This window comes from Dasypus novemcinctus, chromosome 1 (genome assembly GCF_030445035.2).
Source record: "Dasypus novemcinctus isolate mDasNov1 chromosome 1, mDasNov1.1.hap2, whole genome shotgun sequence".
Classification (NCBI taxonomy): domain Eukaryota; kingdom Metazoa; phylum Chordata; class Mammalia; order Cingulata; family Dasypodidae; genus Dasypus; species Dasypus novemcinctus.
Genome location: NC_080673.1, coordinates 79415651 through 79443350, shown reverse-complemented (window position 1 = coordinate 79443350; position 27700 = coordinate 79415651). Strand labels below are relative to the sequence as shown.

General features: G+C 37.3%; 1 protein-coding gene across 3 annotated transcripts in view; it reads left to right on the top strand.

The window, feature by feature from the left end:
- The window catches only part of SYNPO2 (synaptopodin 2), a 191489-nt gene that overhangs the window by 24266 nt on the left and 139523 nt on the right, over nucleotides 1-27700 (top strand). The window contains exons 2-3 of one of the 3 annotated variants that reach the window (XM_071214970.1): nucleotides 15235-17219; nucleotides 20033-20161. The exons of the other annotated variants lie outside the window; for them this stretch is intronic. The gene's annotated coding sequence lies outside the window, so the exon portion shown is untranslated. The remainder of the gene's footprint in view (nucleotides 1-15234; nucleotides 17220-20032; nucleotides 20162-27700) is intronic. 3 annotated transcript variants of the gene reach the window in all.

The following is a 27700-nucleotide window of genomic DNA, read 5'->3' as shown; positions in this document are numbered from 1 at the left end:
GCTTCCCTCTCCTATCATTTTTAAAATTGTGTTTCTTGAGTCAGCACTCACCTAGTTACTGCAACCCTTTGACTGTTTTCTGGAGTTTTAAGGATTGCTCTACCAGTTTTTGCTAGTTGTTAAGAATTCTGTGGAGGAACAGAATGCTTATACTACCATCTTGTCAACCAGAAGTCAGCCAATATTAACATTTTGGTGAACCAATTTTCAGACCCTTCTCTCTGTGTGCACACCAACTCACAGTCAATTCCATGTAAAAAGGATGATACCAAATCTTCCTATCTTATTAAACAACGTGTCTTGGACATCTTTCCATATCAATGAGTACTGATTTTACATCATAACTTTTAAGGACTGCATAATATTACATAGTAAGGATCTATCATGATTTATTTGACTTATCCCCTCCTAATAAATATGCAAGTTATTTCTAATTTTCACCATTACAAATATTGTTGCAATGACTACTTACATATATACAAATATATTTGTGTACTTGTCTGATCTCTAAAAGTATAATTGCCTCTCTGAGGGTATGTTATATCACAGCTTTCTTAACAAACTTACTTTTTTATATGTGTGTGTCTGTGTGTTAAAACTAATTATATCTGAATTAATTTGGAGCCAACTATTAACTATTACATATAAAGACAAATTTTCTTGTCATGGATATTTTATTCATTGTTACTATACTGGCCACTATAGATTTCTTTTTGGCTAACAAAATAAGTGAATGTCAAGGTCAACTAATATAGGTAACCACTTTTCATAACCTAAAGACTTAAAAAATATGAATAGTGATTTGTAAAATATATCTTGAGGGAAGTGGCTGTGGCTCAATCCGTTGGGTTCCCGTCTACCATATGGGAGGTCCTGGGTTTGCTTCCAACGCCTCCTTGTGAAGGTAAAAGCTGGTCCATGTGTTGCAGAGAGCTGATGGCCTGCATGCCGCAAAGAGCTGACAGCCCGTGCACCATGGAAAGCTGACACAGCAAGATGACAACAAAAAGGGAGGCAAGCAGACACAGAAAAGCACAAGTGAATGGACGCAGAGAACAGATGGCAAAAACAAGCCACAAGTGGGGGAATAAATAAAATAAATAATATATATATATATATCTTGAAGGAAAATTTTTGATAGAAAAACAATTTCACATTCAGTTCTATTAAATTTCTAGATTGTTTAAGAACAATAAGGATCTTTATATGGATAGTCAGATGTAGCAAGGAAGAGTGACAGCAGAGACATATGAAAGAAAAGTTCATCAGTTCATGAGTCCTGGAACAGAGAGATGTGGTAGAGCTTGCAGGGTCATGTGGGCAAATGCCAGGAATGTAGGCTCAGCTAAGCAGAGGTTGCAGTAGACCTGGGGACCGTGACTGTATAATAGTATATGGATGGTGCCATAGTGGTTGGTTAAATTGGGAATTGGGGAGTTTGTATTTGACTTTCATGGGAGCATGAACCTAGGTTGGGTGCAGGGAGAAGAGAGAGAAGTTGTTTATCTTGTATTAGCAGATGCCAGGGTGGTCATTGATGGACCTAATGACAGGCTGTGAGATGTTGAGGCATCATGACAGTGCAAAGTCTGTATTTTATTTTAATCATTACCATTTAAGGATAACAATTCTGCCTAGAGAGAAGTAATGCCTGGAGAGTCAGGATTTGTAGCTCTCCATGGAATTATCAAGACAAGAAAGTCAGATAAATCAAATATTAAAAACCTATCATAAAGACATAAGTAAATAATTAAATTCTGGTACATCTTTTGAGAGGTATGTTAAAATAGACTGTATCCATGATAAGGCCATATATGAAAGTTTTCTTATGGCTGTCATTGCAGCGTTACTTCCCTAAAGTTAGAGCGTCAGCTTTAAGAGCTTTTTCAAGCACGACATCACTGAAATTTAGGTCTTATAATTAATTTTGCTTGTTTCACATCTCAAAGCTATTGCAAAACTTCTAGTTTTTTGGATAATATTTGAATTTACTTTTAATATAACTTGTAGGTCCCAGATATCGCTGGTTCTTAAAAAAGGGGAATTAAGTGATTTTCCTTTTTAAAAAGACCAGGTGTAAGTAATAGAAAGCCTTGGCAGAATCGCTGCCTTCCGGGGCACAGTTCAAGCCTGAGGTGCTGCAGAGGGGCCCCCCCCCCCGACAAGCCCAGCTGCAGGGCGTGGAGTCCGGCTCCACAGGAGTGACTCCACGCTGAAATCTGAGCGCACGGCTCATATGTACTCTCAAACATCCTTTCGACATTAACAAAAAGCTCCTGTGATTGGAACTTTACCCTGAAGGAAGCATGATATGAAAGATAAAACTCCTTTGGGGTTGTGAAACATCCAAATAAAGGGGACTGTCTTAGTTTGCGGCGAGGCTGCCAGAAATGGGTTGGCTTTTATAATGGGGATTATTATTTAGGGTAAAAACTTAGAGTTCCCAGTCTGTGAAATGTCCAAATCAAAGTATGGATCAGAGGTACTTTCTCACCAATGTCAGCTGCTGGTGATCCTGGTGTCCTGCCATATGGGGAAAAAGATGGCAGCTGAGCTCTGCCAAGGTCCTCGCTTTCCCCTCCGAACTCACCATCTCTGGAGCTCAGCTTGGGCAACCAGACATAGGGCTTGCCTCTTTCCAGGCTTCCTCTCTCGGTCTCGGCTGCTCGCTTTCTTCCCGAGTCCAGCTGTGGGCTCTTGGGTGCATCGCTCACTCTTCAGCCTGAGCTGCTCTTGGGCCCAGCCTCTTGGGAGTCTTCATGCTTAAGCTTTGGCGGCTGCGATCCTCACGTCATCTCTTACGTGGGAGGATAAAAAATGGCAGAAGTCCCCTTTCCTGTGCTGTGTCTCTGTTTATATAAGACCCAGCAAGAGGACGGAGACTCAACCTGAGACACATCTCACTGATGTAGTCCAATCAAAAGGGGTTCACACCAATAGGAATGGATTAGTTCAAAAACATCTTTTTTTTTTTGATTCATAAAAGGATTTCAAACTGTCACAGGGACTATCCCATCTAACTGGTCATTAGTTTAGTTTTGTGACAATAATGGGCCCTGCCCTGAAGACCCCAGGATAAAAACATATATGGGGAGGGGAATTGGCAGAGATGCTGATGTGTTGGGGTATGGAAATGGATAGGTCCTGTGAAGAAGATGCCTGAGGATGAACAAAAAGTGGAGGTGCCCATTCCTCAACTTTGCCCAAGCACAGCGTTTCACTCCAGTAGAGGGCGAGTAGGTGGAAGCAGTAGAAATTGTTTCCCATGAAACCCAGGGCATTAGCCATCCCAGAGTCCAGGGGATGATGCATGTCGTAGTACTGTGGAGAGACGTGCTCTGCCCATTTCTTCTCATACACAGTGAGACTGAGGATGATGGAGGGGCCAGAGAAGACTGAAGACATTACAGTTTAACCTCCCGAGGCTTTTGCAGCTTTGCAGCTTTGGACATAGGGATCATAACACTCCTAGCAGAGTAGCAGCTTTGTCAGGAAGGCCTCTGGAAAGAGTGTTATGATGGGGCAGACACTGGGTGGATGGTGGGCCATGCCCATGCTTAGGAAAGCTGGAGCGGAACGCTGTCAGTGAACTTGTTCTGGAGTAAGAAGGAGGAGAGGAGGTTCTGCATCGACTGGGGGCGTCTGAGCTAGCAGACCTCTGATTATTAGTGTCCTTATGACTACATGTATATCCATAAGCATTAGAGTTACATTTATATCTGTGTGGTTCCAGGAGCATAAACTGTGTCTGTATGTCCATATCTCTGAGTGTTGCCTGGATTTGCTGTCCACATGCCAAAATTTACCTTTAAACGAAAACAATTACAAATGAGATGATAGAACAATTGCACAATAACATTTACTGATAGCAACATTGTGTTCCTGGTCTCTCCTATTGCTGACGACAGGTGACCTGAACATGACTTCACCCCATTTTTTGCTTTTCATTTCCAGAGTCTCTGTCTGCACTGACTCCCAAATCAATAATCTAGTTAAAGTTTTGGAAGTTCACTACTCCCTTCCATGTTGCTGCTTTTAATCTTAGATTCTTTGTAGCAACACATGTTGCTGTTTTTCATTTTTGTTTTATCTCCAAAGGTTCCTCCAGGTGCAGACTTTGACTTAATGCCTTTCCTCTCCCGAATCCTCACAAGTTAGCTTCACACTCTTCCTTTGAACCCATTCCCCCTTATGGTAGCCTGGCATTATGAAATAGGATTTCATTGGGGTACACAAACAAAATCACTCAGCTTTGCTCTCCATTTCCTAGGCTGGGCTTTTGTGTTTTCCTCTCTCTCCCTTAGTTTGCTTTTGACCCTGCATGACATGTCTGTCTTCATACCTAAAAGAGGAACTTTGCCTCTGGGGATTTCCACTTTTATAGCTTTAAAATCCCTTAATCTTCATGAGCACAAGTGCTTAGAAATTACTTGTTTAATTCTGTATTTGTGTGTGTATAGGAAATATGATGGGTTTAACGATTGCTGATTTCTGCTAATTGATAGCATAGGAATGGAAAACTGATGTACAGATCTCCAAAGAAAGAGAAGCACGCTTTTAGGCACTGATGGATTTAGACGATTTTAACCGACTACATGTAAGCATCTCATAAAAAAAGCTGCATTGTTTAAGAGCGTAGCATGTGGGTAGATTTCGGAGACCCAATCGAATCATTTATTTTAAGCTAGGTTAAAAGAACACAGCACCAGAACAAATTCTTTGTTTCTTATCTTATGTAGCCAACTCATGCTTAAAACATTCTAAGTTCTGCCTTGTTTTTTCTTAATCATCCTTTAAAGTTCAGTTCAAATCAAGTTGGTTTCATGAAACCTTCTCCAAACACAACATGATTATTTTCTTCTCTAAAATTGTTAATGTTGTTTATCGTCAAATTCCCTGCATTTGGTGCTTTATCAGATACTGTTAATTTGTTATATGATTTTTCACAAAGTCTGTTTCTTCCAAAGGAAACAGTATGTCCCTTAAAGGCAGGGTGTATGTTTTTACATTTCTTTTATCTGATGGTGTCTTGCACATAATTGACCCTTCATAATTATCCAAGACAGCTATCCTGGATTTTCCTCTTTATGGTCTCTTTTAGTTAGCTCTTTTACTACCCAGTAACACCTTTTACTATAGTTTTGATAAAAGAGAAACAATTTTGATGTAAGAAAATCTAATGGTAAAAGGCTGAAATTTTGGCAAATTTATCTTTCGATTATCTAATATTCAAATAATTTTATGCTATCCCTTATTCCATTATCATGGACAAGGGGATTGCTTGCTTTTTTCCTGCATGAAATTTCTTGATTGTCCATTAATATGATCAGTCACATAGTACTTCTCTTCTCCTCTCTTATAAACTCCAGATGTATGTCTGAAATTCATTCTTTGTTTTCCCCCATCAGCATTTGTTTTTCTTTTGACTCTAGTCACCTTTCAAGCAGCTGCAGTGGAAATATCAATATGTTCTTTCATGTCTGAGTTTTCCTTCATTGTTTTATTTTCTTTGTGATGCATAAAAACTTCTTGGCTTGTTTCTTTGATAACATTCAAAATTCTACATTCTTTTACCATACTTTGCATGAAATCAGAGTTAGAGTGGAAGGAAAACTCTTTGCATGAACGGTAATAATGAAGATCTTGCCCTCTCAACATCATAGAAAGAGTTGAGATATTTTTAACTCTTTAGGTCATTAACTGTAAGAGTTGAATTGAGACACGAATTAAAAATCCTTTTGTTTACACATTTCATTGATATCCAGAGGTCTTTGTTCTTCCTTCATACTAGATCTAATTACCTTGAGCACACAGACTAATTTGATAAAGAGAAATTTCCCTTAAGGGGTAGACATAAATTGACTACCAATCGATAGGATTATGTCTAGGTGAAAATAAGGTTGATTGCTGAACGGCAACAAATAGAAAATACAGAGATTATTCATGGGATCATGAAACCTTATAGCAGAAAGAGACATCTCTCTTGATACAACCTGACCTAGATGGAAGACTTCTTTTTATGGCATCACTTATAAACAACCATCCTATTAAACAGAGTTCTGGTCATGGGACTCAGAAATCTAAAGAATTCATTGATGATTACCATTGTTCAATGAAAATTTTTCTTTGTATTTGGAAAAAAATCTGTGTCCTTATAACTTCTAATCATTAATTCAATCTCTGCTGTCAGTGAAATAATAGAACAAATCTACTCTTCCTTACAATGACAGTTGTTTAAATAAAGACATCTAGAAATGTCAATCATTCTTTCTTTCTCACACACCTTTCTAATGGAACACATTCACCTGGAAACTCCAGCTGGAACAGTGTGCAAAATTATGTATTTAATTTAAAAAAATCAATTTGATAAGGTGATGGTGTGACACCAGCCAGATAGTAAGTAGATCAAAATAAAGGTTTTGGTTGAACAAGCTCTCCATTTGCATTGAGATTTAGTGGCTATAAAACAATGTGAGACATCATTAATAAAGGAAATGTTTAGCTAAACCCGTGATTATTTGTGTTTATAGTTTATAACTTCATTGTAAGATTTATTTTTTTCATTTAATTTCCCAACTTGGGTCTAAACCATTAGAGAAGCTATTTCAAGGTAAAATCAACCACAGTTCCTAGATTTATGAATTGCACCAAATTTTTAGCTTCAGATTCTAATGTTCATCTTAATTCAGCCAGCATATATTCACCACTTACTTTGTTCAAAGTACTATGCTAGATTTTGGGGTGAATAAGACATTGTCCTTGTTCTTAGAAACTTAAGCTTTCATGGAAGAAGCAGACATACCTTTTATCCAAGATGACAGGGCTTTAAATAGAGGAATATACAATGCGTTTAAGAAACACAAATTATGAAGAAATTAATTCTGCATCAGAGGATCAGGGAGCAATATGGAGGAAGAATTAACATTCAAAGTGGACTCTGAAGTCTGAGTTGGACAAAGGTATTTCAGGCCTAGGGAAAAACCAGGTGCAGAGACTCAGAGGGCCTGCAAGAGCTTGGCATGTTCAATAAATGGCAAAAGACCTGCAGAAACTGGAATCTTCAGGAAATTGTTCTGTTCTGGTACTATAGTGACCTCTTTTATATCTATTTTGATAAATCTTTGTGAATTATGAATCAGGTAGACTTCAATCAGAATTCATAATGTCCCTTTTAATGCCTGAGGCATTTTGTTTTCCTTTGTGTGTGCATAAAAGCTTATTGATATGTTCCTGTGGTAACATTCAAACTCTGTACTCATTTTCCTTTAGGTACATGAAATTTTTGTGCCAGAGTCAAAGTAAAACTCTGTGTGAAAGGCCATAATGAAGATCATGCCACTGCACCATCATGGAAAAAGTTAAAAGAGTAATTTTTAGAAACTCTAGTTCGTTAACTCCAAGAGCTGAGAAAAGGGGGGCAATTTTAAAATATTATCTTCCTTCAAGCTTATCTCATTCATTGCAAACTTTTTCCCCCAACTTCTCTTTTAAAGTTTTTTGGTTTTTTGTTTGGTCTCACTCGTGATTTTAAAATGGCGGAGTTGCACGATCTGGTCCACGTTCAGTTAGAATACTGAGGGCTCTGTGGAGATGGATGGAAGTGTAGGAGGGCTGGTGTCATGGAGAATGGTTAGGAAGCTATTACAATACTTGATGTGACAAACACTGACTAATATCTAGATTAATCTAATAGCTCTGGGGCTGAGAAAGAAGAAACACAAATTATAAAATATAGGACATGGATGGCAAGAAAAGAAGAGTGGACAGTAACTCGGAGGTTTTATATTGCATAACAAAAGGATAAATATGACATTTATTGAAAGACTGTATAGGAAGATCAAAATCACATATGGAGAAAAATGAGTTCAATTTTAAATAAGTTGAATTTGAGTTTTCTGAGGGACATACAAAAAGAACTGTGTAAAAATATCAGTTTGGGCTCAGGAAAATGCTTAGGGCTAGGGAAAACCTGAGAAGAGTGGCTGAAAAAAATGAAGTGAGAAACAAAAGAGAGGAGGGGACAGAAGCTAAGGGAAGACCAGTATGTAAAGTATGGGCAGAGAAATGGGGGCCTATGAAAGAAATTAAAATGGGTGACTAGAAAGAGGGTAGGTATTACTGTTAAGAAAGATTATTTCAAGAAGTGGGTCATCAGGGACAAATACTGCAAAGTTTAAGCAAGAGGATGATAAGAAACCCACTCATTAGATGCCTAAGCATTTTAGATAATTTTCTCTAAAGAAAGTCACACAGGAGTTGACTGAAAAGTGAATGGAAAGCAGAAGAGAAAAAGTGGAGGCATTAGTATAGTAACTATTTTTTAAGTCTGTCAATGAAGGAATGATAGCAAATAGGATGCAACTGGTGAGAAAGGAAGCGTGAATATGACACCTCTCTGAGAGAAAACATGAACAAGAAAAGTGTTTTTAAGAATATTGGGGGAAACGGACTTTGGCCCAGTGGTTAGGGCGTCCGTCTACCACATGGGAGGTCCGCGGTTCAAGCCCCGGGCCTCCTTGACCCGTGTGGAGCTGGCCCATGCGCAGTGCTGATGCGCGCAAGGAGTGCCGTGCTACACAGGGGTGTCCCGCGCGTAGGGGAGCCCCACGCGCAAGGAGTGCACCCATAAGGAGAGCCGCCCAGCGCGAAGGAGGGAGCAGCCTGCCGAGGAATGGCGCCGCCCACACTTCCTGTGCCGCTGACGACAACAGAAGCGGACAAAGAAACAAGACGCAGCAAAAAGACACAGAAAACAGACAACTGGGGGAGGGGAGGGGAATTAAATAAAAAAAAAATAAAAAAAATAAAAAAAAAATTTAATAAAAAAAAAAAAAAAAAAAAGAATATTGGAAAAAGAGAGAGAGTGATTGCAAGTAAGACAAGATAGTTACTCTTATAGCAAAGATAAGGGCAATGGAAAAGATTGGAGTCCATTAAAATTATTGCTTAATATACTGATATTTTATATATTCCATCTTGATATTTGGAAATATTCTTTTTATATTAAAAAAATAGATGTGGAAAAAGTTGTACAAACAACAGGAAAGCAATCAAGTAAATAAAATAAAATCATCTGAAAATCTTCTAAAGCATTTGAGTAGTGGGTATTGAATTTTTATTATTTTTTAAAATTTGGGTTTTTTTTTCTTTGACCAATGGGTGCACAGAATTAAATAATCATAATCCTTGGTTCAGAGTACACTCATTATTTATTTATTTAGCAAGTTATTTTTAATAATATCATAAGCACCTCTACAACATTATGGGGTCTCCCTCTCACCAATTTATCACCTTACTCTCCATACCTGAGAGGAGAATTCTGTTATATTCTTGTTGTATAGTTTTATTGCACCTGTATGTATTCTGGAGAAGCAGCTATTTTTATTTTAGTTTATAAAAACTAAAGTTTTAAAGTTTATAAAAGGGTATCATAGTCTATGTAAGCTTTGGCAACTTTTTTTCTCACTTAAGACAGTACTGCTAGGATTTGTCCATATGGTTGTCCATATGACTCATTTATTTTACCTGATGTATAATATTCCATTGTTTGAATATTCCGTAATTTATTTATAGCACTTTTGTTGATGTGCATAATGGTTGCTCCTGGGTTTTTGTTTTTGTTTTTCTTGCTATTGTAAACAGTGCTGCTGCTAGAACATGTCTTCTGTTGTATATGGGCACAGGTTTTTTTCAGTCATACCCAAAAATGGGATTTCTGGGTCATGGGTATATGAATGTTCAAGTTTATGAGAAAATATCACTGGTTTTCAAACTGGCACATGATTTTACACTTCCACAACAACGCATAAGAGATCCTTGGGCTCTATATCATCTTCAACACTTGATATCATTGGGCTCTTTAATTTTTACCACCTTTCTGGGTATAAAATGATACCTCCTAGTGGCCTAATTTGTATTCCACTTATCACCAGTTCAGTAGTTTATCTTTTCATACTTATTGGCTGTATGCATTTTCTCTTCTGTAAATTGCCTGATGTTGCCTTTAGAATATTTTTTATTAGGCTGTTTGTGTTCTTCTTATTGATTAGCACATATTATTGATTAGTATATATTCTTCATATAAATCTTGCAGTTGAATGTAGAGTAAATGACCTCCTATTTTGTAACCTGTCTTTTCACTTTATTAAGGTTCCTTTGGATGAATGACAAGTCTTAATTATAGCATAGTCAAACTTATCAATTATTTTCTTTTACAAGTAATGTTTTTGGTTTTGTTAGAGACATAGTTTACCTCCCCCAAAGTCTTAATAGGCACCTATATTTTCTATATGACCTTTACTTTTTAAATTATTATGTATACATATTTTTTACCAAGGTATCTTAATCAGATATAATTTTTGAGTGTTTTGAAAAGCAGTTTTATTGAGATATATTCACACACCAAACAATTCATCTAAAGTGTTCAGTCAGTGGCACTCAATATAATCACAGTTGTGCATTTGTCACCACAGTCAATTTTAGAACATTTACATTAGTCCAAAAAGAAAAGCCCATACCCCTTAGCAGTTACCTCTCAATCTCTCCATCCTTCCCCAGCCCTACATGACCACTAATCTAATTCTTGTTCTACAGATTTCTTTATATTTACACTTTATATTAATACTACTGGAATCATACCACAGTGGTACTTTGTGTCTGCTTTCTTTCACATAGCATAATTTTAAAAAATTAATGCAATTTATTTTTTAAATTAGAAAATTGTATGTTTACATAAAAGACACCTAAAAACTACTTTCCCATATACTGCCCTATTGTTGACACTTAGCTTTGGTGTGGTACCATTGTTAAAACTGATGAAAGAATAATAAAATATTGTTGTTAACTATAGTCCATAGTTTGCATTAGGGGTATTTTTTCCCCATATACTATCCTATTATTAACACCTTGTAATAGTGGCATACGTTTGTCATAGTTCATGAAAAAGCATTCTTATATTTGTATTGTTAACCACAGTCATCGTCCACAAGGGTTCACTGTCTTATATAGTCCCACGTTTTATCCGCTAGTTTTCCTTCTGGTAACATACATGACCCCAAACTTCCCATTTCAATCATATTCTCACACATAATTCAGCACTGTTAATTATGCTCACAATGTGCTACCATCACCTTTACCCATTTCCAAACATTTGCAATCAACCTAACTAGAAATTCTGCACAAATTAAGTATTAGCTTCCCATCCTCTACCTGCATTCTATCTCTTGGTAGCCTGTATTCTAGATTCTGACTCTATGAGTTTGCTTATTATAAGTAGTTCTTATTAGTGAGCTCATACACTATTTTTGTCCTTTTATGTCTGGCTTATTTCACTCAACATAATGTCCTCAAGGTCCAACCACATTGCCGTATGCATGATATTCCCTTGTATGTATATACCATATTTTGTTTATCCGTTCATTGATTGATGGAATCTTTGGTTGCTTCCACCTTCTGACAATTGTTCATAATGCCGTTTTGAGCATCAGTGCACAAATGTCTGCTTTCAGTTCTTCTGGGTATATACTTAATAGTGGAATTGCTGGATCATATGACAATTCTCTACTTAGCTTCTCGAGGAACTGACAAAACATCTTCCACAGTGGTTGTACCATTTTACGTTCCCACCACCAGTGAATGAGTGTTCCTCTTTCTCCATATCCTTTCCAACACTTAAGTTTTCTGATTTTTAATAGTGGACAGTCTAGAGGATGCGAAAGGATATCTCGTTGTGGTTTTGATTTGCATTTCCCTAATATCTAGTGATGCTGAGAATCTTTTAATGTGCTTTTTAAGTGTTTGTGTTTCCTCTTTGTAAAAACATCTATTCAAGTCTTTTACCCATTTTAAAATTGGGTTGTTTTTCTTTTTATTGTTGAGTTGTAGGATTTCTTTATATATTCTAGATAGTAAACTCTTATCAGATATTTGCTTTCCAAATATCTTCTCCCATTGCATAGTCTACCTTTTCACTTTCTTGACCAAGTCCTTTGAGCACAAAAGCTTTTGATTTTGAGGCGGTCCCATGTATCTATTTTTCTTTCATTGCTTGTGCTTTGGGTGTAAATCTAATAAAACACAAGATCTTGAAGATGCTGCCAAACATTTATTCTGGGAGTTTTATGGTCCTGACTTTTATGTTTAGGACTTTACTCCTAAACATAAGTGTGAGATAGGAGTCCTCTTTCATTCTTTTGGATATGGATCTCCAGTTCTCTCAGCACCATATTTTGCAGAAATTATTGTGTGCCATTTGAGTGGACTGGCAGCCTTGCCAAACAGATAAAATTTTTTTTCTTTAAAAAAAATGTATTGAGGTATATCACACATACATAAGCATACATAAACAATAAATGTATAGTAATAGTTCCGACCTTACAAAAGAAACATACATGCCATCATACAGGGACATCATACCTCACCTAATATTAACGAGCAATGAGCTCATTAATTAGTGATTAACATTAACTAATGATTAATGAGCAATGAGCATACATAAACAATAAGTGTATAGTAAAAGTTGTGAACTTACAAAGCAAACATGCATAACATTATACAGGAGTCCCATACTCTGCCAACACCTTGTATTATTGTGAGACATTTGTTACAAATGATGAAAGATTATCATTAAAATCTTACTACTAACTATAGTCCTTATCTTACATTTGGTGTATTTCCCCACAACCCATCCTATTATTATTTTTTAAATATATTTTTATGACAAGTTGTAAACTCACAAAACAGTCGTGCACATGTGTGGGATTCTGATAAAACACCCCACTATCAACATAACCACACCATGGTGAAATGTTACAGATTATATCATCAGACTACTACCAGGTCCATAGCATTCATTTGGCACACTTTCTCCATACTCTGCCATTATCAGTACAGCACATCTTTGGCTTGGATACATGAATATTATATTATTACTGTTAATCCCAGTTCATAGGTCACTCCAGTTGTATTTTTCCCATGCTTCCCCACATCCCCACCACCCTGCAATAGTGAGTACATTTGCTCTAGCTCACAAAGGACACTCTTGAATTAAACAGATGTAATTTTTAGAATATACTTTATTTTTCTTAGATAAATAGGTAGGAATTGTGTGTTTTAATTTGAGTTCTTCAGCTGTAGCTTTGTTGTTCAGATAAGAGAATAAGGGACAGTTTTTAGCCAAAAATGAAACTTGGATTTATACTGCATAGCAAGTGTGCATTTATGTATAGGTATGTAACCTCCAGGCAGCAACAATTATAAAACGTTTCAATCTGTAAAAGTGATTTTGTGCTACTGGACAAACATTAATCATTTTAAAAGAAGACTTTCATTATGCCAGGAGTCATTTCTCTCGTCCATTCTGAGACACTGACTAAAACAATAGTGATAGAACTATTTTTGGTATAATATAAGGAGGATAAGACAATTGCAAATAATTTATAAAAAGGGCTAAATATCCAGCCACTTTTTGCTAAAATTTTACATTCCTCGCTTTTCAAATTTAGAGAATAAGAAGAGTTAGGGGGAAGTGGACTTGGCCCAGTGGTTAGGGCATCCGTCTACCACATGGGAGGTCCATGGTTCAAACCCCGGGCCTCCTTGAGCCGTGTGGAGCTGGCCCAGGCACAGTGCTGATGTGCGCAAGGAGTGCCTTGCCACGCAGGGGTGTCCCCCGCGTAGGGGAGCCCCAGGCGCAAGGAGTGCGCCCCGTAAGGAGAGCCGCTCAGCGGGAAAGAAAGTGCAGCCTGTCTAAGAATGGCACCGCCCACACGGAGAGCTGACACAACAAGATGACAGCAACAAAAAGAAATACAGATTCCCGTGCCACTGACAACAACAGAAGCAGACAAAGAAGAAGATGCAGCAAATAGACACAGAGAACAGACAACTGGGGCAGGGGGGTGGGGTGGAAGGGGAGAGAAATAAATAAATAAATAAATCTTAAAAAAAAAAAGGAAAAAAAAAGAAGAGTTAGGGAGAAGTCCAAACTGAAATGACAGTTTTTCCATCAGATTTTTGAGTTAGGTAGAGGGGAGATTAGTTGAAGGGTGCCTGTTGCAAAGCTGTATTTTTAAACAATCTTTCCTGTTTGCTTTTCTGTAGAAATTCTTTTCACTACAAATTCTGTGTTATACAAATTTCCTAGAAACTGCAAGACATAATGTATTAAACACAAATTTCTTTAACAAAGTAGCCAAAATATAATTCCAAATTGCAACCAGATGTCTTAATGTTTGCAGAAAAAAAAATGTTCTTTTATTTTACTATTTCATGTGTGCCCAGGTGGGTATATTTACATAATACATTTATATATAATAGATTATGGTACAGAAAAACATTAAACAAACCTACAGATGTATTCAGCTGGGTGGTTTGTCCAATAGCTAGTATATTTTTAAATATTCTGTTCTTTGCTTGTTGAGAATATGTTCAAATAGAAGCAGACAGAGGTTTATCACTAGAAACAGGTTTGATTTCCTTAAAAGGCAATTGTTTCTTTTTTCCTTTGCTTCTCTGGAGAACTGGCTACAAACTGGGAATAGTTATCCTATGACTCATTTGCAGAGCAGCACTACAGCATATAGAGTTCAGATTGAATTATAATGAAACAGACCTTAATTAGACTGTGTGGAACAAGAGAGTCATTTTTAGAAGGAAATTTTATGGATTGCATATTCTTAAGTCTTCTTTGTAGATAAAAGAAGTTGTTCCTTAAAAAAAAAAAAGACTTAATGCAAGCATTTGGATAAGGCTTTCATTTACCTTTTTAACTCAGTGTATCTACTTTTTGTAGTTGCCAAAAGACGTGACATATATAGTTATATTAGGTTTTGATAATTTAATTCTTATTCAAGTGTTTAAAAGGTAATGCAGTAATTATTTTGGATTCTGAAATCTGCCAAATTCCAAAAATATATATATAATTGCACCAACTAGACTGCAAAGGGTAATATTAAGATAATTATAAAAATAAATATATATTTTAAGAATTTTATAGCATCATTAATAGAAACGCCCATTGCAGATTTTTTGCATGGTGTTTCCAATGTGTATATACTCTTTGAATACAGACACTGGCTCACTCTTTACACAAAGTGAGGTCTTCAAAACACACTTATAATTAAGTGAGTGAGACCAAATATAAGGCATAATCATGACAGAAAGTCATTTATTTCTTCCCACCCCCTGATTGTTTGCATTTGTTGTGTAGTGGTCTTTTTTTTTTTTTTTTTTTAGGAAGCACTGGAAACTGACCCAGGGACCTCTGATGTGAGAAGGAGGCACATAATTGCTTGAGACACCTCCGCTCACTGCTTTTCTATGTCTCTCATGTTTTCCTCGTGTCTTTCATTGCGTCATCCTGTTGCATCAGCTTGCTGTGCCTGCCTGTCATGTCAGCTCGCTGTCTTGCTCGTCTTCTTTAGGAGGAACCAAGAACTGAAACTGGGACCTCCTATGTGGTAGGTGGGAGCTCTATTGCTTGAGCCATATCTACTTTATGCCCACCTTTCAGAGCCTAGATTGGGCCTCCATATCTCTCAAGCTTGTGCCCCAGTTAGATATTTGCAATTGATTAGAGCTGGACCTTCAGCAGAAATCTCTTTGCAATTACTGTACTTAGCCATATTCTTCTCTAGTTTTTTGGCTTCTTTTATATACCAAAGTAATTGAATAAAAAGAGAGAAAAATAACTGTTTTGATGTCAATAAACATAAATTAAGGGCCCACCATGAATCAAACGAGGCTCCAGGGATGCAAAGATAGTATCATAAGGTTCCTCTCAAGAACCTTACACTATAGTAGAAAGTCAACCAATTAGTGTAATAAAAATTTTGTGTTATTGTAGAAGATTGTATAAGGGACAGGGGAGGCACAAGGGAGAATAGAGAGGGAGAACTGGGAAAAATGTTATAGAAGAGGCAATACATAAACTGAAGCTTGAAACACTGGAAGGTATTTGTCAGGATAGCGGAGGTCACAGGAAGTGTTCTTGGTAAGCATGGCACATTAAGGGCCTCTCAGTACAGAGTTCGCTTCCACCAGAGCCTCAGTATGTGGGGTAGGCTGAGGGTGGAAGGCAGCAAAGATATAGTTGGGGAGTTAGGCAGGAGCGACATTGTGGAGGGACTGTGGTCCCTACTATAACGCTGGAATTTTGTGGGATCAATGGAAACCAGTCCAATAGCATGGGAATAATATGATCAACCCATGAAGAAATGACTGGATGGGTGAGAGATTGAAGACAGAGAGTGAGAATGGTTGCAAGATTCTTGTACTAATATAGAGGATGGTTGATAAGGGATAGAAAAGGGATGATGGAAACAATTATGCAAAATAATTAGATTCTGTAGGATGAGGTATGATTGAAGAGATACGGGAAGCAGTGAAGGAGAGTGAGGAATCTAGGAAGTCAGGTCAAATTTCAGTGTCATTCATAGAAACATGAATATTAGAAGTACAAGGCATACAAGAAAGAAAATGAGTTCACTTCTATGTATCTGGAGGACATCCAGGTACCTGGCAGGCAATTTTATATTAAGATCCATCTAAATTCTTTAGCCTTTAAATGTTGGTATTCTCTAGGGATTTTTATTAGTCCATTGTCTTCTCACTCTAATTACACTCCTTTGGTGATAATTTCATTTTCAGAGGTCTTGCTATACCCATTATGTTCACAATGCCAACAATTATATCTCCAGCCCAGATCTCTTCTTCAAATTTATGTTCCCCTCAACTTCCAAACTAATCTGTCCAAAACACGTATCTGCCCATGCCACTTTCCTGATTAACCACTACAATGTTTCCCCATCACATCCTGAATGAATTCAAAGCTCCTTAATTTGAAAAAATAGATCCTCTATCAATCACTTCCTATCAAATTTTCCAGCCTTATCTTTGTTACTACTTGAGCATTAAACTTCAACACCAAATTGCTTATAATTGCTCTCTGCGCATCATATATATATATGTATCTATATTGTAATGTGTATATATATAGTTGGTGCTGCTATATTGTCTTTCCTGTTGCTTCTCCCTCAGTATGAAATTCTTTCCGTCTTCCACCTAACTTCTTTCACCTCTCCAGGAAGCCTGTCTTGACCTAAATTAATTGCCTCGATTCAGTGTTTCCACAATACTCTCTTCCTATTTTCATAACTTACACTTATACAATTATCCATTTATTTGGAGGTTTCCCTCACTACCCTGGGAGCACTCTGAAGGTAGGAACCATATCGCATTCATCTTTGCATCTTTAGTGTGCAACATATGCTTATAGAATGGCTAAATAAATTAGGAAGCATTGAAAGGCAAAGGCAAACTCACTTGTTAATTGTGTCTTTATACGCCATGGTAATTTTTTTAGCCCATTGAGTAATCACAGTTTAGTATGTGCAGATTTGTTACTCTCAGTCCTTTTTGTTACTAGTTCTAACTATCTGATCCTTATCAGGTATTGTCTAATGTGGACATATTGCTCTATGAAGGACAGGCCTTTCTCTCCCTCAAGAAATCCTTAGTCATAGAGAAACATACAAAAGATTGGCTTTCTGGTCCGTGACATTCAGGAAGATTACCCAGTCTGCCAAAGTAAAAACATGTTACATTTGGGGGCTCTTACTTCATTCTTTTAAAGCATTCCCTGAGGAAGCTAGCCTGATGGATGGTCAAAGAGGTTTTACTCCTAACTCTTCTTCCTGTTCCCCGGGACCTGTATGTTCATAATCCACACAAAGAGACACGCCATATGTGTTTGTGAAACCAGAGAAGATTAAATTAGCAGTCTTTACTAGGATGTTAACTCTTAGGCTTTTCTTCATTTCTCTTAGCTGTGATTCCTGAATACATGGTGGCTGTTATAATAGGAGTGACCTACTGTTGCCTTATATTTTAAACTCCATGGACCAGGGTCCTGTAAAAATCACTGAATGTTTAGGGATTCTAGACAGCTAATAGGCTCAGCCTGTCAAAAAGAAATAAGATCATTTATTAGAAGTATCTTTCACTGCACACCTTCCATGTACACCTTTTTAGGTACTTCCACATAATCTTCATGTGTACATGGTGAAGGGCTGAAGAATCTCCAAAAGGACATGAAAGTTTTTCTTTCAGATGCTATCTCCTCAGGCTATGCTTACATTAGCCATATTTTGACTGACTGGACTTACCTATTATATATTTATAATTATACACCTTTGCCAATAGCACAACATAAATTTTTTAAATAAAATAAATTTTATGAATATTTCACAAATGAAATTCCAGTATCCAGGTCCCTTGCCTATATTTTTTTGAGTAAAAAGAAGTCTGCTGTACCCTCCATGCAGCATGGTGACAGGTTCAGAAAATTGGTGCTTTAGCCATGTTTCAAAAGTAATGTATAGTGGAGCCAGTGTAGCTCAATGGTTGAAAGTGTGCTTGGCATGTACAAGGTTCTGGATTCAATCCCCAGTACCTCCTGAGAAAAAAAGCAGTCTGATGACAAAAGTAATATATATTCTAAGAACCAAATATGACTTTTGAGTTAGCCATCTGATGACAAATGCAAATAAAATGGTTAAATGACCTGTGTCAACCTGTCTAGAATAGATGCCAACCCTTGAGTGCAATTGGGAAGTGCCTGCTAATTGCAGACCCATTAGAGAGAGATCCTGGTGCTCAACAGAGTTGTGACCTTTGTGCTCCCTCTAGAATGCAGCTCTCTCTACTTAGACGCCTGAATCTCTCCTAATGGAAAAATCCTTGCACGAGGAAAGGATAGACATCTCAACAGCCTGCCCTAAAAAGCAAACACTGAGCTCATGTGGTGACAAGTTTTTCAAGAAAGTCTTGAGGGGATTATTACTCTAGGTTTCAATTAAGGCTGACTTCAGTCAGAATAATTTGCACTTCTATGTAATTTGCATCTCAGTACATATGTAGTTGACAGGAGCTGTCTGGATGCATTGGATTTTACACTTCTGTCAGTAAATCAGAGACTTCAACATGAAAGACAGTACCCGGGGGCTTTGTATGGGTGTGTAGCATTCTCCAGAGGATTTAGGCCCATCTGTTTAATGTACACTTACAGACCCATATCAAAAAGCAATCCCTTCTGTTATAGATGTACCCTTACCCCAGGACTGTATGTGTCTGCAGGCAATTTCTGCCCATTTTTTCCTGAATGTAGAAATCTAGAATTGGCAGAAGAGTATCTTGTTATATGCCTCCAATGATAAATATAGAAACTTTTGATTTAGTATTGCCCTTTTGTTTTTGTCATTTGGAATGGAACAAAGCCATGAGCATTCTGAGTTAATTCTTTAGTAATAAAATGGCTCTTAAAAGGGCTTAAATACTTCCTCAAACATACACCCAATGTGTTGACCACACAGAAACCAATGTTGGATGGGTGACACCTGCTCGTACTTCCTGCCCTGCCTCTGCCCATCCATGCCACCTTATTAGGTACTTTCATACAACCTCCATGTGTACGTGATGAAGGGCTGAAGAATCTCCAAAAGGACATGGAAATTTTTTCTTTCAGATGCTGTTTCCTCAGCCTCGGTTAATTCAGTACTTAGACTGGACAGACTATTTTATCAGCATTTCCACACTTCTAAAGGGAGGTGTTTTTTAAAATTTTCAATTAAAAATTTTTTTAAAAAATGTCACTCTACAGATAATAAAGCAGCTTCTTTCCAATCTTGCATCTCTCTCTCTCCATTGCAGAATCCCAAATATGGTGCATTGGAGTTGAGTAGATAAGACGTTACTGTTTTTTGGAAAACTGTTCTGCAAATTGCTGTTCTAGGCACATAAAACTTAACACGCAATCTCCACAGCTGTAGTCCAGCAACTGAATTTTTTTTGAGTGAGGGTGATCCTTCTCTTCTTCACCTGGGATATGTTCAGGACTGTGCTGTTAACTTCATTTCTTGGTGAGATGTAACACTTTGCTAGAATCTAGTTTGAAGTCTATTTTGGTGGAGGGTACCAAAGTTTTAAGAATGTAGTCGTTTTAGTGCTATTGGTAACTTAAATTTTTTTTTATTAGGGAGGCAGTAGGATCGAAGATACTCCTGACATAGCAAGAGATCCCAAGGAAATACAATATCTTTACTTGGACCCACTGGCATGTAAGGTCCTTTAGATATGATTTGCCACCTACACTCACCAGCTGGTGGTAAGTCAACCTCAAACCACATTGACCTTCAACGCCCAGCCTTGATATGCTTTTCTGTTTCCTCAACCCCAACTCAATTGTGTTGTGACCAAAGTTAGTTGTCTTCACCTCAATCTCAGGCTTTCCACCTTAGAGACAGACCCCAGGTACCCAAGGTTTGTGATCTTTGTAAATCTTTTTGTCTTTTAAGGCTGTTCTCTGAGAACAGAGGCTAAATATCTTGACCTTTGCAGCTTTCCCAGAACAGCATTTACTGCCTTCAGGTTCATTAAACTCTAACTCTAATAGGGTTCCTGAGAGCAGCTGTATTCAATTATTATTAAAATCAATGGGTCAACTTAATTCTTTCCATAGTAATATTAAGAAGAGGGGGTTGAACTATTCTAAGGATAAATAAGATGCATTTAGCTTTTGTCCTTAAACTTTTGGATATAATGCGTGATTGTAATCACTCCACTGTTCAACTGAGCTTGGGAAACAATTATAGATCGCCTGAAATGGAGTTGGTGCCCTAAAATCTCAGTGTGGCAATTCCCCAATTTTGAACTTTCAGAATTTCCAGACATTTTTGAAATGTTTAAGAACTACCAAGATTTTTGCTGGGTACTGGGAAAGCAAATGTAAAGTAGACATGGACACTTCCTCCCAAACATGCACAGTCTAGCAGCAAAGAGAGGGCTAGTCACCAGGCTGATAAGGAGGAGAAAAGCAATTGAGGTAGATGGAATAGGACTTGCAGTGACAAGGAGTCTTGACATGATGTGGAGTACTGGGGAAATGCAAGGACCTCATGAGGATGGAGGACAGTGCCGGTGCTCATTCTTCCTGGCTTCATTCTGTAACTCAGGGATAGGAGCTATTCCGCTATAAACCTGAGCTGAGTCTAGAACTCAAGAGCCCTAACCCTCAAAAGAGTGAATATTTTTTCTCTATTACCAGCTGCTTCCCAGCCCTTTCTTAAAGTACATAGAGGGGTGGGGGTAGAAAGAGATGGTTTTAGGTTTAAAAACATTAGCCCTCTCTGCTGGAAAAGTAGACTTGTCCAAAAATGCCTTTTTAAATATTATAGTATCCACTAGTAGTAAAGCTGTAAGGCAGCACTGTACCACATCTTTGTGAATGTACAAGCTTGTCCCTGCTATATTATGTGTAGTGATGACCATGATATCCCACGGCTGCTTTTAATGATGTTGTTCTAGAGATGGTTTTTAAAAGTAACAGAGCTTTGGAGAGTGAGGGATGTATAATGACATACAGATTACTGCAGAGCTTGGAGGACTGCTGTAGCTATTGATATCTAGTAATTACTGTTGGCTGTCTGTATATATATATATTTGTGGATAATCTGAATGTTTGAAAAATTTAGCTGTGCTATCAACTTTGACAAAAAGCTTGCATTATACTGAATCAGTGTTGTATATTATTGGTCAGGAAACTTGATTTAGAAATTGAAAATTTTCTCAGAAACTAACAAAGCATTCTCCTTTTTAAAAAAATGTTTGTGAGTAACTTCTTGGACTACCATCCCCCCTGGGAGGATGTCTGCTGGGTGCTCAGGACCAACAGAGGCCAGGCTGGTTGGCTGCATGACAGAAGGCTCCCAGGCAACCCACAGAGCTTTCAAACAAGCCTAGATATGCCTGTCTGGCCTGCTGCCATTCTCCAAGTCGGCAAATAGGCACAGTAAATTAGAACTGGATGGTAATGGCTGACATGTTACCCTTTAAGAAGTGTGGATGTTGTAAGACAAGATATTTGTGAGTATAGAACTGATTGTGAGTATAATCAGTCCATGGAGGGCCTTATTAGCTAATTAACCAGGATCAAACATAAAAAGCATTTGGAAAACAGTCATCTGTAATTATACTGAAGGAAAAACCCTTATGATAAAGACAGAAGTGTTATTCTTTGAGAAAGCTTGCCAACTTGCATCTAGTTTAGTCTGGGAAGAAATACATTTAAAATAGGTCCTTCTACAGTAAACTTGCAAAAGCTCACCAAGGAAAGAAACACCACCTAGGTCATTTCATGTCACTACTGATACTTTGAGGCTCGGAATTCCAGGCCAGTTCCAACGGCACCCAAATGTCCTCAGTGACTTTTCTTTAGAAAGGTTAGATGTAATTACTCAAGAAGTCTCAGGCCCTCCCCACACAGATACAAAAAGATGCTATTACTTTAATCCTCATTTATTTATTCCTTTATTTTACAAATGTCTGATGAAGGAGATTAGCTGTTCTGTTAGACTGAGCCAAATGTTTTAACCTAGTTAGTTATGTTGGGATTATTCAGGATCTGAAATATAACTATGAAGCAAAGGTTGATTAATCTGTGTGTGTGTGTGTGTGTGTGTGTATAAAGCAGTAAAGTACAATATAAAGCAACTGCAAAAACCCTGGGTAATGAATTGCTTCTTTTGTTCCTGAAAAACCCACATTCACTCACCAATGTGTTTGTCTAATTGTTTCACTTGCCTGATTATAGCACTTACAATGCTGTAATGTTCTCAGTAATTTGATTAACGGTTTTTCGTAGAAGGTTGTAAGCTGTGTGTCTATTTTATTCACTGTTTCTTTGCCAGCATTCAGAAAAGTGTCTGGTCCCTGGCCATATAAGGAAAAAAAGGAAAGAAGAGGTAGAGAAGGAGAAAGAGAACAGAAGGAAGGAAGGAGGATGGAAAGAAAGAAAAATTATGTTTTGTTTTAAACAAATAGAGTTCTTCATTTATTTCCCAAGAGTCTACAGAATTGAAGTAACTTTTCAGTAAGCTAACTACAATGGAAAGTTCCAAAAAGTTGGTGTATATTAAAAAATATATAGACATAATGATTTATCATAATTCATAGATAGATCTGGGTTAAGTCAAATTCCATTTGTTGGAACCCTAAATCAACTGATTTGTCACGAATGTATAAATTTTGTTTCTTTGGTTTCAACATTCTGCCTTTAGAAGAAAAACACAAAAGGCTAGAAAGCAAATAGATAGTATTTAGTAAAAAAAAAATTACATCTTTAATATATTGTTAAAGTAGATGTTTATGGTGGTATCCTTTAGATTAATGTTCATAATAATGATCCTGTGGGATTGTAACTTAGACTTTACAGAGCACTGTCATGTGTATGACATTGTATTAAGCACTCAAGCAGAGTTATTAAAGAGGTGCAATTTGTAGGCTAACAATAATTAAACATTTCTTGAGCATTTATTACATTCCAGGTGCAATGTTAAAGCTTTACCTGCATTGCCTCATTTAATCCTCACGAAAGTACTCTGATGAAAATAACATTATTTTCCCATTTTTAATATCTAGAAACAAATAGAAAAATTAAGTAACTTGAAAGATCACATAGGTAGAATTTTAACATAAGTTTGGTCTGACTCCAGATCCTGGGCGTTTCATCGGTTGTGCTAGCTTTCATATTTTAGTATCTTCCCTATTGCTTCCTTTCCACCTCCATCTTAAACTGTATTGGTAGTACGTGTATATTGTATGAGAATAATTTACAGCTTAAGAGAGTCTCTGCAGGGAGCAGATGTAGCTCAGTGGTTGAATTCCTGCTTCCCATGTACGAGGTCCTGGACTCAATCCCCTGTATCTCCTGAAAACAACAACAGCAGTAACAACAACAAAAATCTTTTCCTCTTTTCTTAGATGACAAGCTTAAATTCAAGGACTTCTTTTTCATATTTGTAACAAAAGGGCCTAGCATCTGCTACCTAGTAGAAATTCAATAAATGTTTGTTGGATAAATGAGTGTTTGTATCTGAGTTTATCCACCTTTTTAGATGATGAGTACCTTGCAGATACTTGTTTTACCATTGCAGATAATTGTTTTACCATTGTGAATTATTCAACCATGTCTACTAAGTCGAATTAAAGGTTAAAATGAGTGCTGTAAGCATTTTATTATTATAAATATTAGATTATATCTATTATGTTATGCAAAGATATAAAAATACCATTACATCTTAGAAAGATGTTCAATATAGACAGATATAATACCTTTTAGGGATTTTCAATTTAAAAAAGAACCTAGTTTGTTGAATTCTCACAATGAACTTGAGAAGTTAGGAATCATAAATAAGGAAATTGATGATCATAGTGTTTGTGACTTGGCTGCATTTATAGAGCTGGTAAGTGGCAGAGCTGGGATAAGAATCTGGGTCTTCTGTTATGATATTAAATTATTACACAGCTGAAATTTCAATTTATGGGAACATTTAATTCCCCAAGTATCTAGGCTCATTATGCTATTATTGTTTTTAGTACTTTTGGAGCACTTACAAAATGATAGGCTTCATTGTGGAAAAGTTTATATGTCCATGATATGCTCCCAAGTAACTTGACAGTCCCTAGAAGAAAAAAGACAATCAATCATATATTGAAATTAATCCAAGAATACTTTTTCTCTATAATCTAAACTGCATGTAGAATCTAGCTCTGCTCTATAGATCAGAAATAGACCAGAGTGCGAGAGCCATAGAAAATTATGTAAGCAAAAGAGAGGGACCCCAGTTTCTCAGAAGCCTGCTCCACACCCAATCCATTATTACCCACCTGTCTACAATTAATCTTTGTCTTATTGAATCAAGAGCTTTTTGGTTGGGATTGCCAACAAATGACTCAGGTTTTTATGGAATGCTAACTATAGGGCCAACCTTCAAAATCATAAAGATTCACTAAATATTTCCTGCGTGAAAACCCCTTACTACATACTACAGTCATTAATTTGAATTTGGTGATTCATGCTTTTTACCCTGAATTAAACACTTCTCATTGCTTGAAACTTTGACATTTTTTAAACCTCCATGTTTATTTTACTCGTACTGGAAGCTGTGAATCTAGCCAAGTAAAGTACAAGCAGTATACTAAGTGCTATAAACCATTTGATTTAATGATCATCTGCATCCTTGTCATCTTTTCCCTCAAAAGATAGCTCTTTTCTGACCAAAATGTTCCAGCTCCCAAGCAGAGCTTCTAGTACTATGCTTCCCATTATTTATGAGGTTTCACTTTCAAAGATAACAAGATGTTCAAAAAGAGATGAGTGTTTTCTTTCACCTGCCTGTATTCTGAGAAAGAGGCACGGTTGACACACAGGGAATAAGCATGATTTAATGGGGGGTTTAAAAGAGAATTCTGAAAAGTGCTCTGAAAAGCTTCTCATCTCTGTCTTCAGAATTATTGTAGTTGTGAGCTTGTAAACATGTTTGTACCTGACTGGTTATTGTCAATAAAGTAAGATAGTTTATCCAATGAAAGCATCTTGAAGTAATTTATCTTCTCCTAGTTATAAAAATGTAAATTGTTTAGAATGGTTCCTACTTACTTTAGCCAAAAAATACTCTTGATTTAATGCATTAGAAATAATCAATTTTTTTACCTGGTTAAATCAGAAACCTTTATGGAAACTGGGAACAAACCCAATTTAGCATTAGTGTTTGCCATAAAATTGTGTTTTCTAGGTCACTAAGTTAAAAAGTAAGAATACCTGTGTAAGAATTTTTTTTCTTATATTTAAAAAGGGGAAATATTAACCATTGTTAATGAAGCCATCATCATATTGAAACAAGAGTCAATCTCCCCACAGTGTCCCTTACAAATTTTGTAAGGACTTTGTGTGGTCCCTGCCACATTTCCCACTTCTCTATTTTTGCCTTTTGGAATCCACAGAGTCCACAAATAGTGATGATGTGCAGTAATATGTACTGTAACATGCTCCACCCTGAAAACTCACAATTTTATTTTTAAACCAGAACGTGTTAAGAACCATTTTCCTAACGGGAACACTAAGTAAGAAGACATAAAAAGAGTTTTCAAGGTAAAGAGACACATGAAACATTTTATTTCAATACTGGAAGTCTGGCTTTGGACCATAGACTTACTTTCCTTGATTAATATGATTACAAAAACAATGTCATTTATAATAAGCTTCTAAAGTTGAAATATATCAAGTTCAACAAAGAAAGGAACAAGTTAGATTTTTTTTAAGATTTTTTTAAGATTTATTTATTTAATTCTCCCCCCTCTCCCGGTTGTCTGTTCTCTGTGTCTATTTGCTGCGTCTTGTTTCTTTGTCCGCTTCTGTTGTCCTCAGCGGCACGGGAAGCGTGGGTGGTGCCATTCCTGGGCAGGCTGCACTTTCTTTCGCGCTGGGCTGCTCTCCTTACGGGTGCACTCCTTGCGCGTGGGACACCCCTACGCGGGGGACACCCCTATGCGGGGGACACCCCTGCGTGGCAGGGTACTCCCTGCGTGCATCAGCACTGCGCATGGGCCAGCTCCACATGGGTCAAGGAGGCCTGGGGTTTGAACCGCGGACCTCCCATGTGGTAGACGGATACCCTAACCACTGGGCCAAGTCCGAACCCCAAGTTAGAATTTTTAAGTGGTGTTATTTAGGGTAGGTATCCCAGGCTTTTTATTGTGATGTCATACATAGGAAGTGAAAATATTTCTACTGCATTTTGGGTAAGCAGACAAGGCTGCCTCCTGCCAGAAGAGACTGACCTGGGATCTCGTTCTGTCTGAGGTCCCACCCAGTTGCCCTAAGGACTGAGGAGGAAAATCGATATCCCAGCACACCTGGAACCCAGCACACCACTGGGCCACAGGTCAGCAGCTGCAACAGTCCTGAATTGGAAGCAAGGTTGATGCTCATATTTGGTCTCAGTATGTGTCTGTGGTTTTCACTTTTCACTTAAAATTTACATTTAAGTAGAGATTAGTAAAGGATGGTAAAATTTGAAACAAGTTGAAGATGACCTACGGACATGGGTCACAAAACAAATTCTGTAGAACCAAGAATACAAAAGATTGAAAACAGCATGCAAAATAGATCGTATAGTTCCAGTGTTGAGAAATTACCAAAACTTCAAGCAAATAAAGAAATTAACTAAGCATATGATGTAATTAACTCACAAGTTCATTGACACTGTAGGATTTTTATTAATACGTTGATTGTAATGTCTCTTTTTATTTTCATTGACAGTAAACCTACAAGGAAGAAGAGTTAAATTTATGCATGTAGGATGAAAAGTTTCTGTAAAACTCCTTTAGACCTGTTTTAAAACTTTATTGTATATTCAGTTAAAAAAATGACTAAAATGTTTTATTCTGACGCGGTACTATTGGTTACAGAAACCGGTATCTGACATAAACTGAGATTTACATGATTCACAGATCAGTGTCATAGAAGTTGTTGGGTTGCTACGTAGACCCCTGGATGCACAGTGTAGCTGGTGTCTTTCGCTTTCTTTCTCTGAACAGAATTTTACTCTTCACAGGTTTAGATAAGAATCAGAGTTAGGAATCATTTGTTTGCGTGTGTCAAAAACACACTCAAACTGCTTAAGTCAAAAAGAGACTTCATAGGCCCAAATAACTGAAAAGCCCACCAGGAGAACTGACTTTTAGGAAAAGTTTGATCTGCTGGTCCCTTGCCATGAGCAGGTCCAGGGTCTCTCTTGATGTTGGCCTCATTATAGGTATAATATCCCCTGCGGTCCTAAGATGACTCCCTGTTTTTGCAATGATA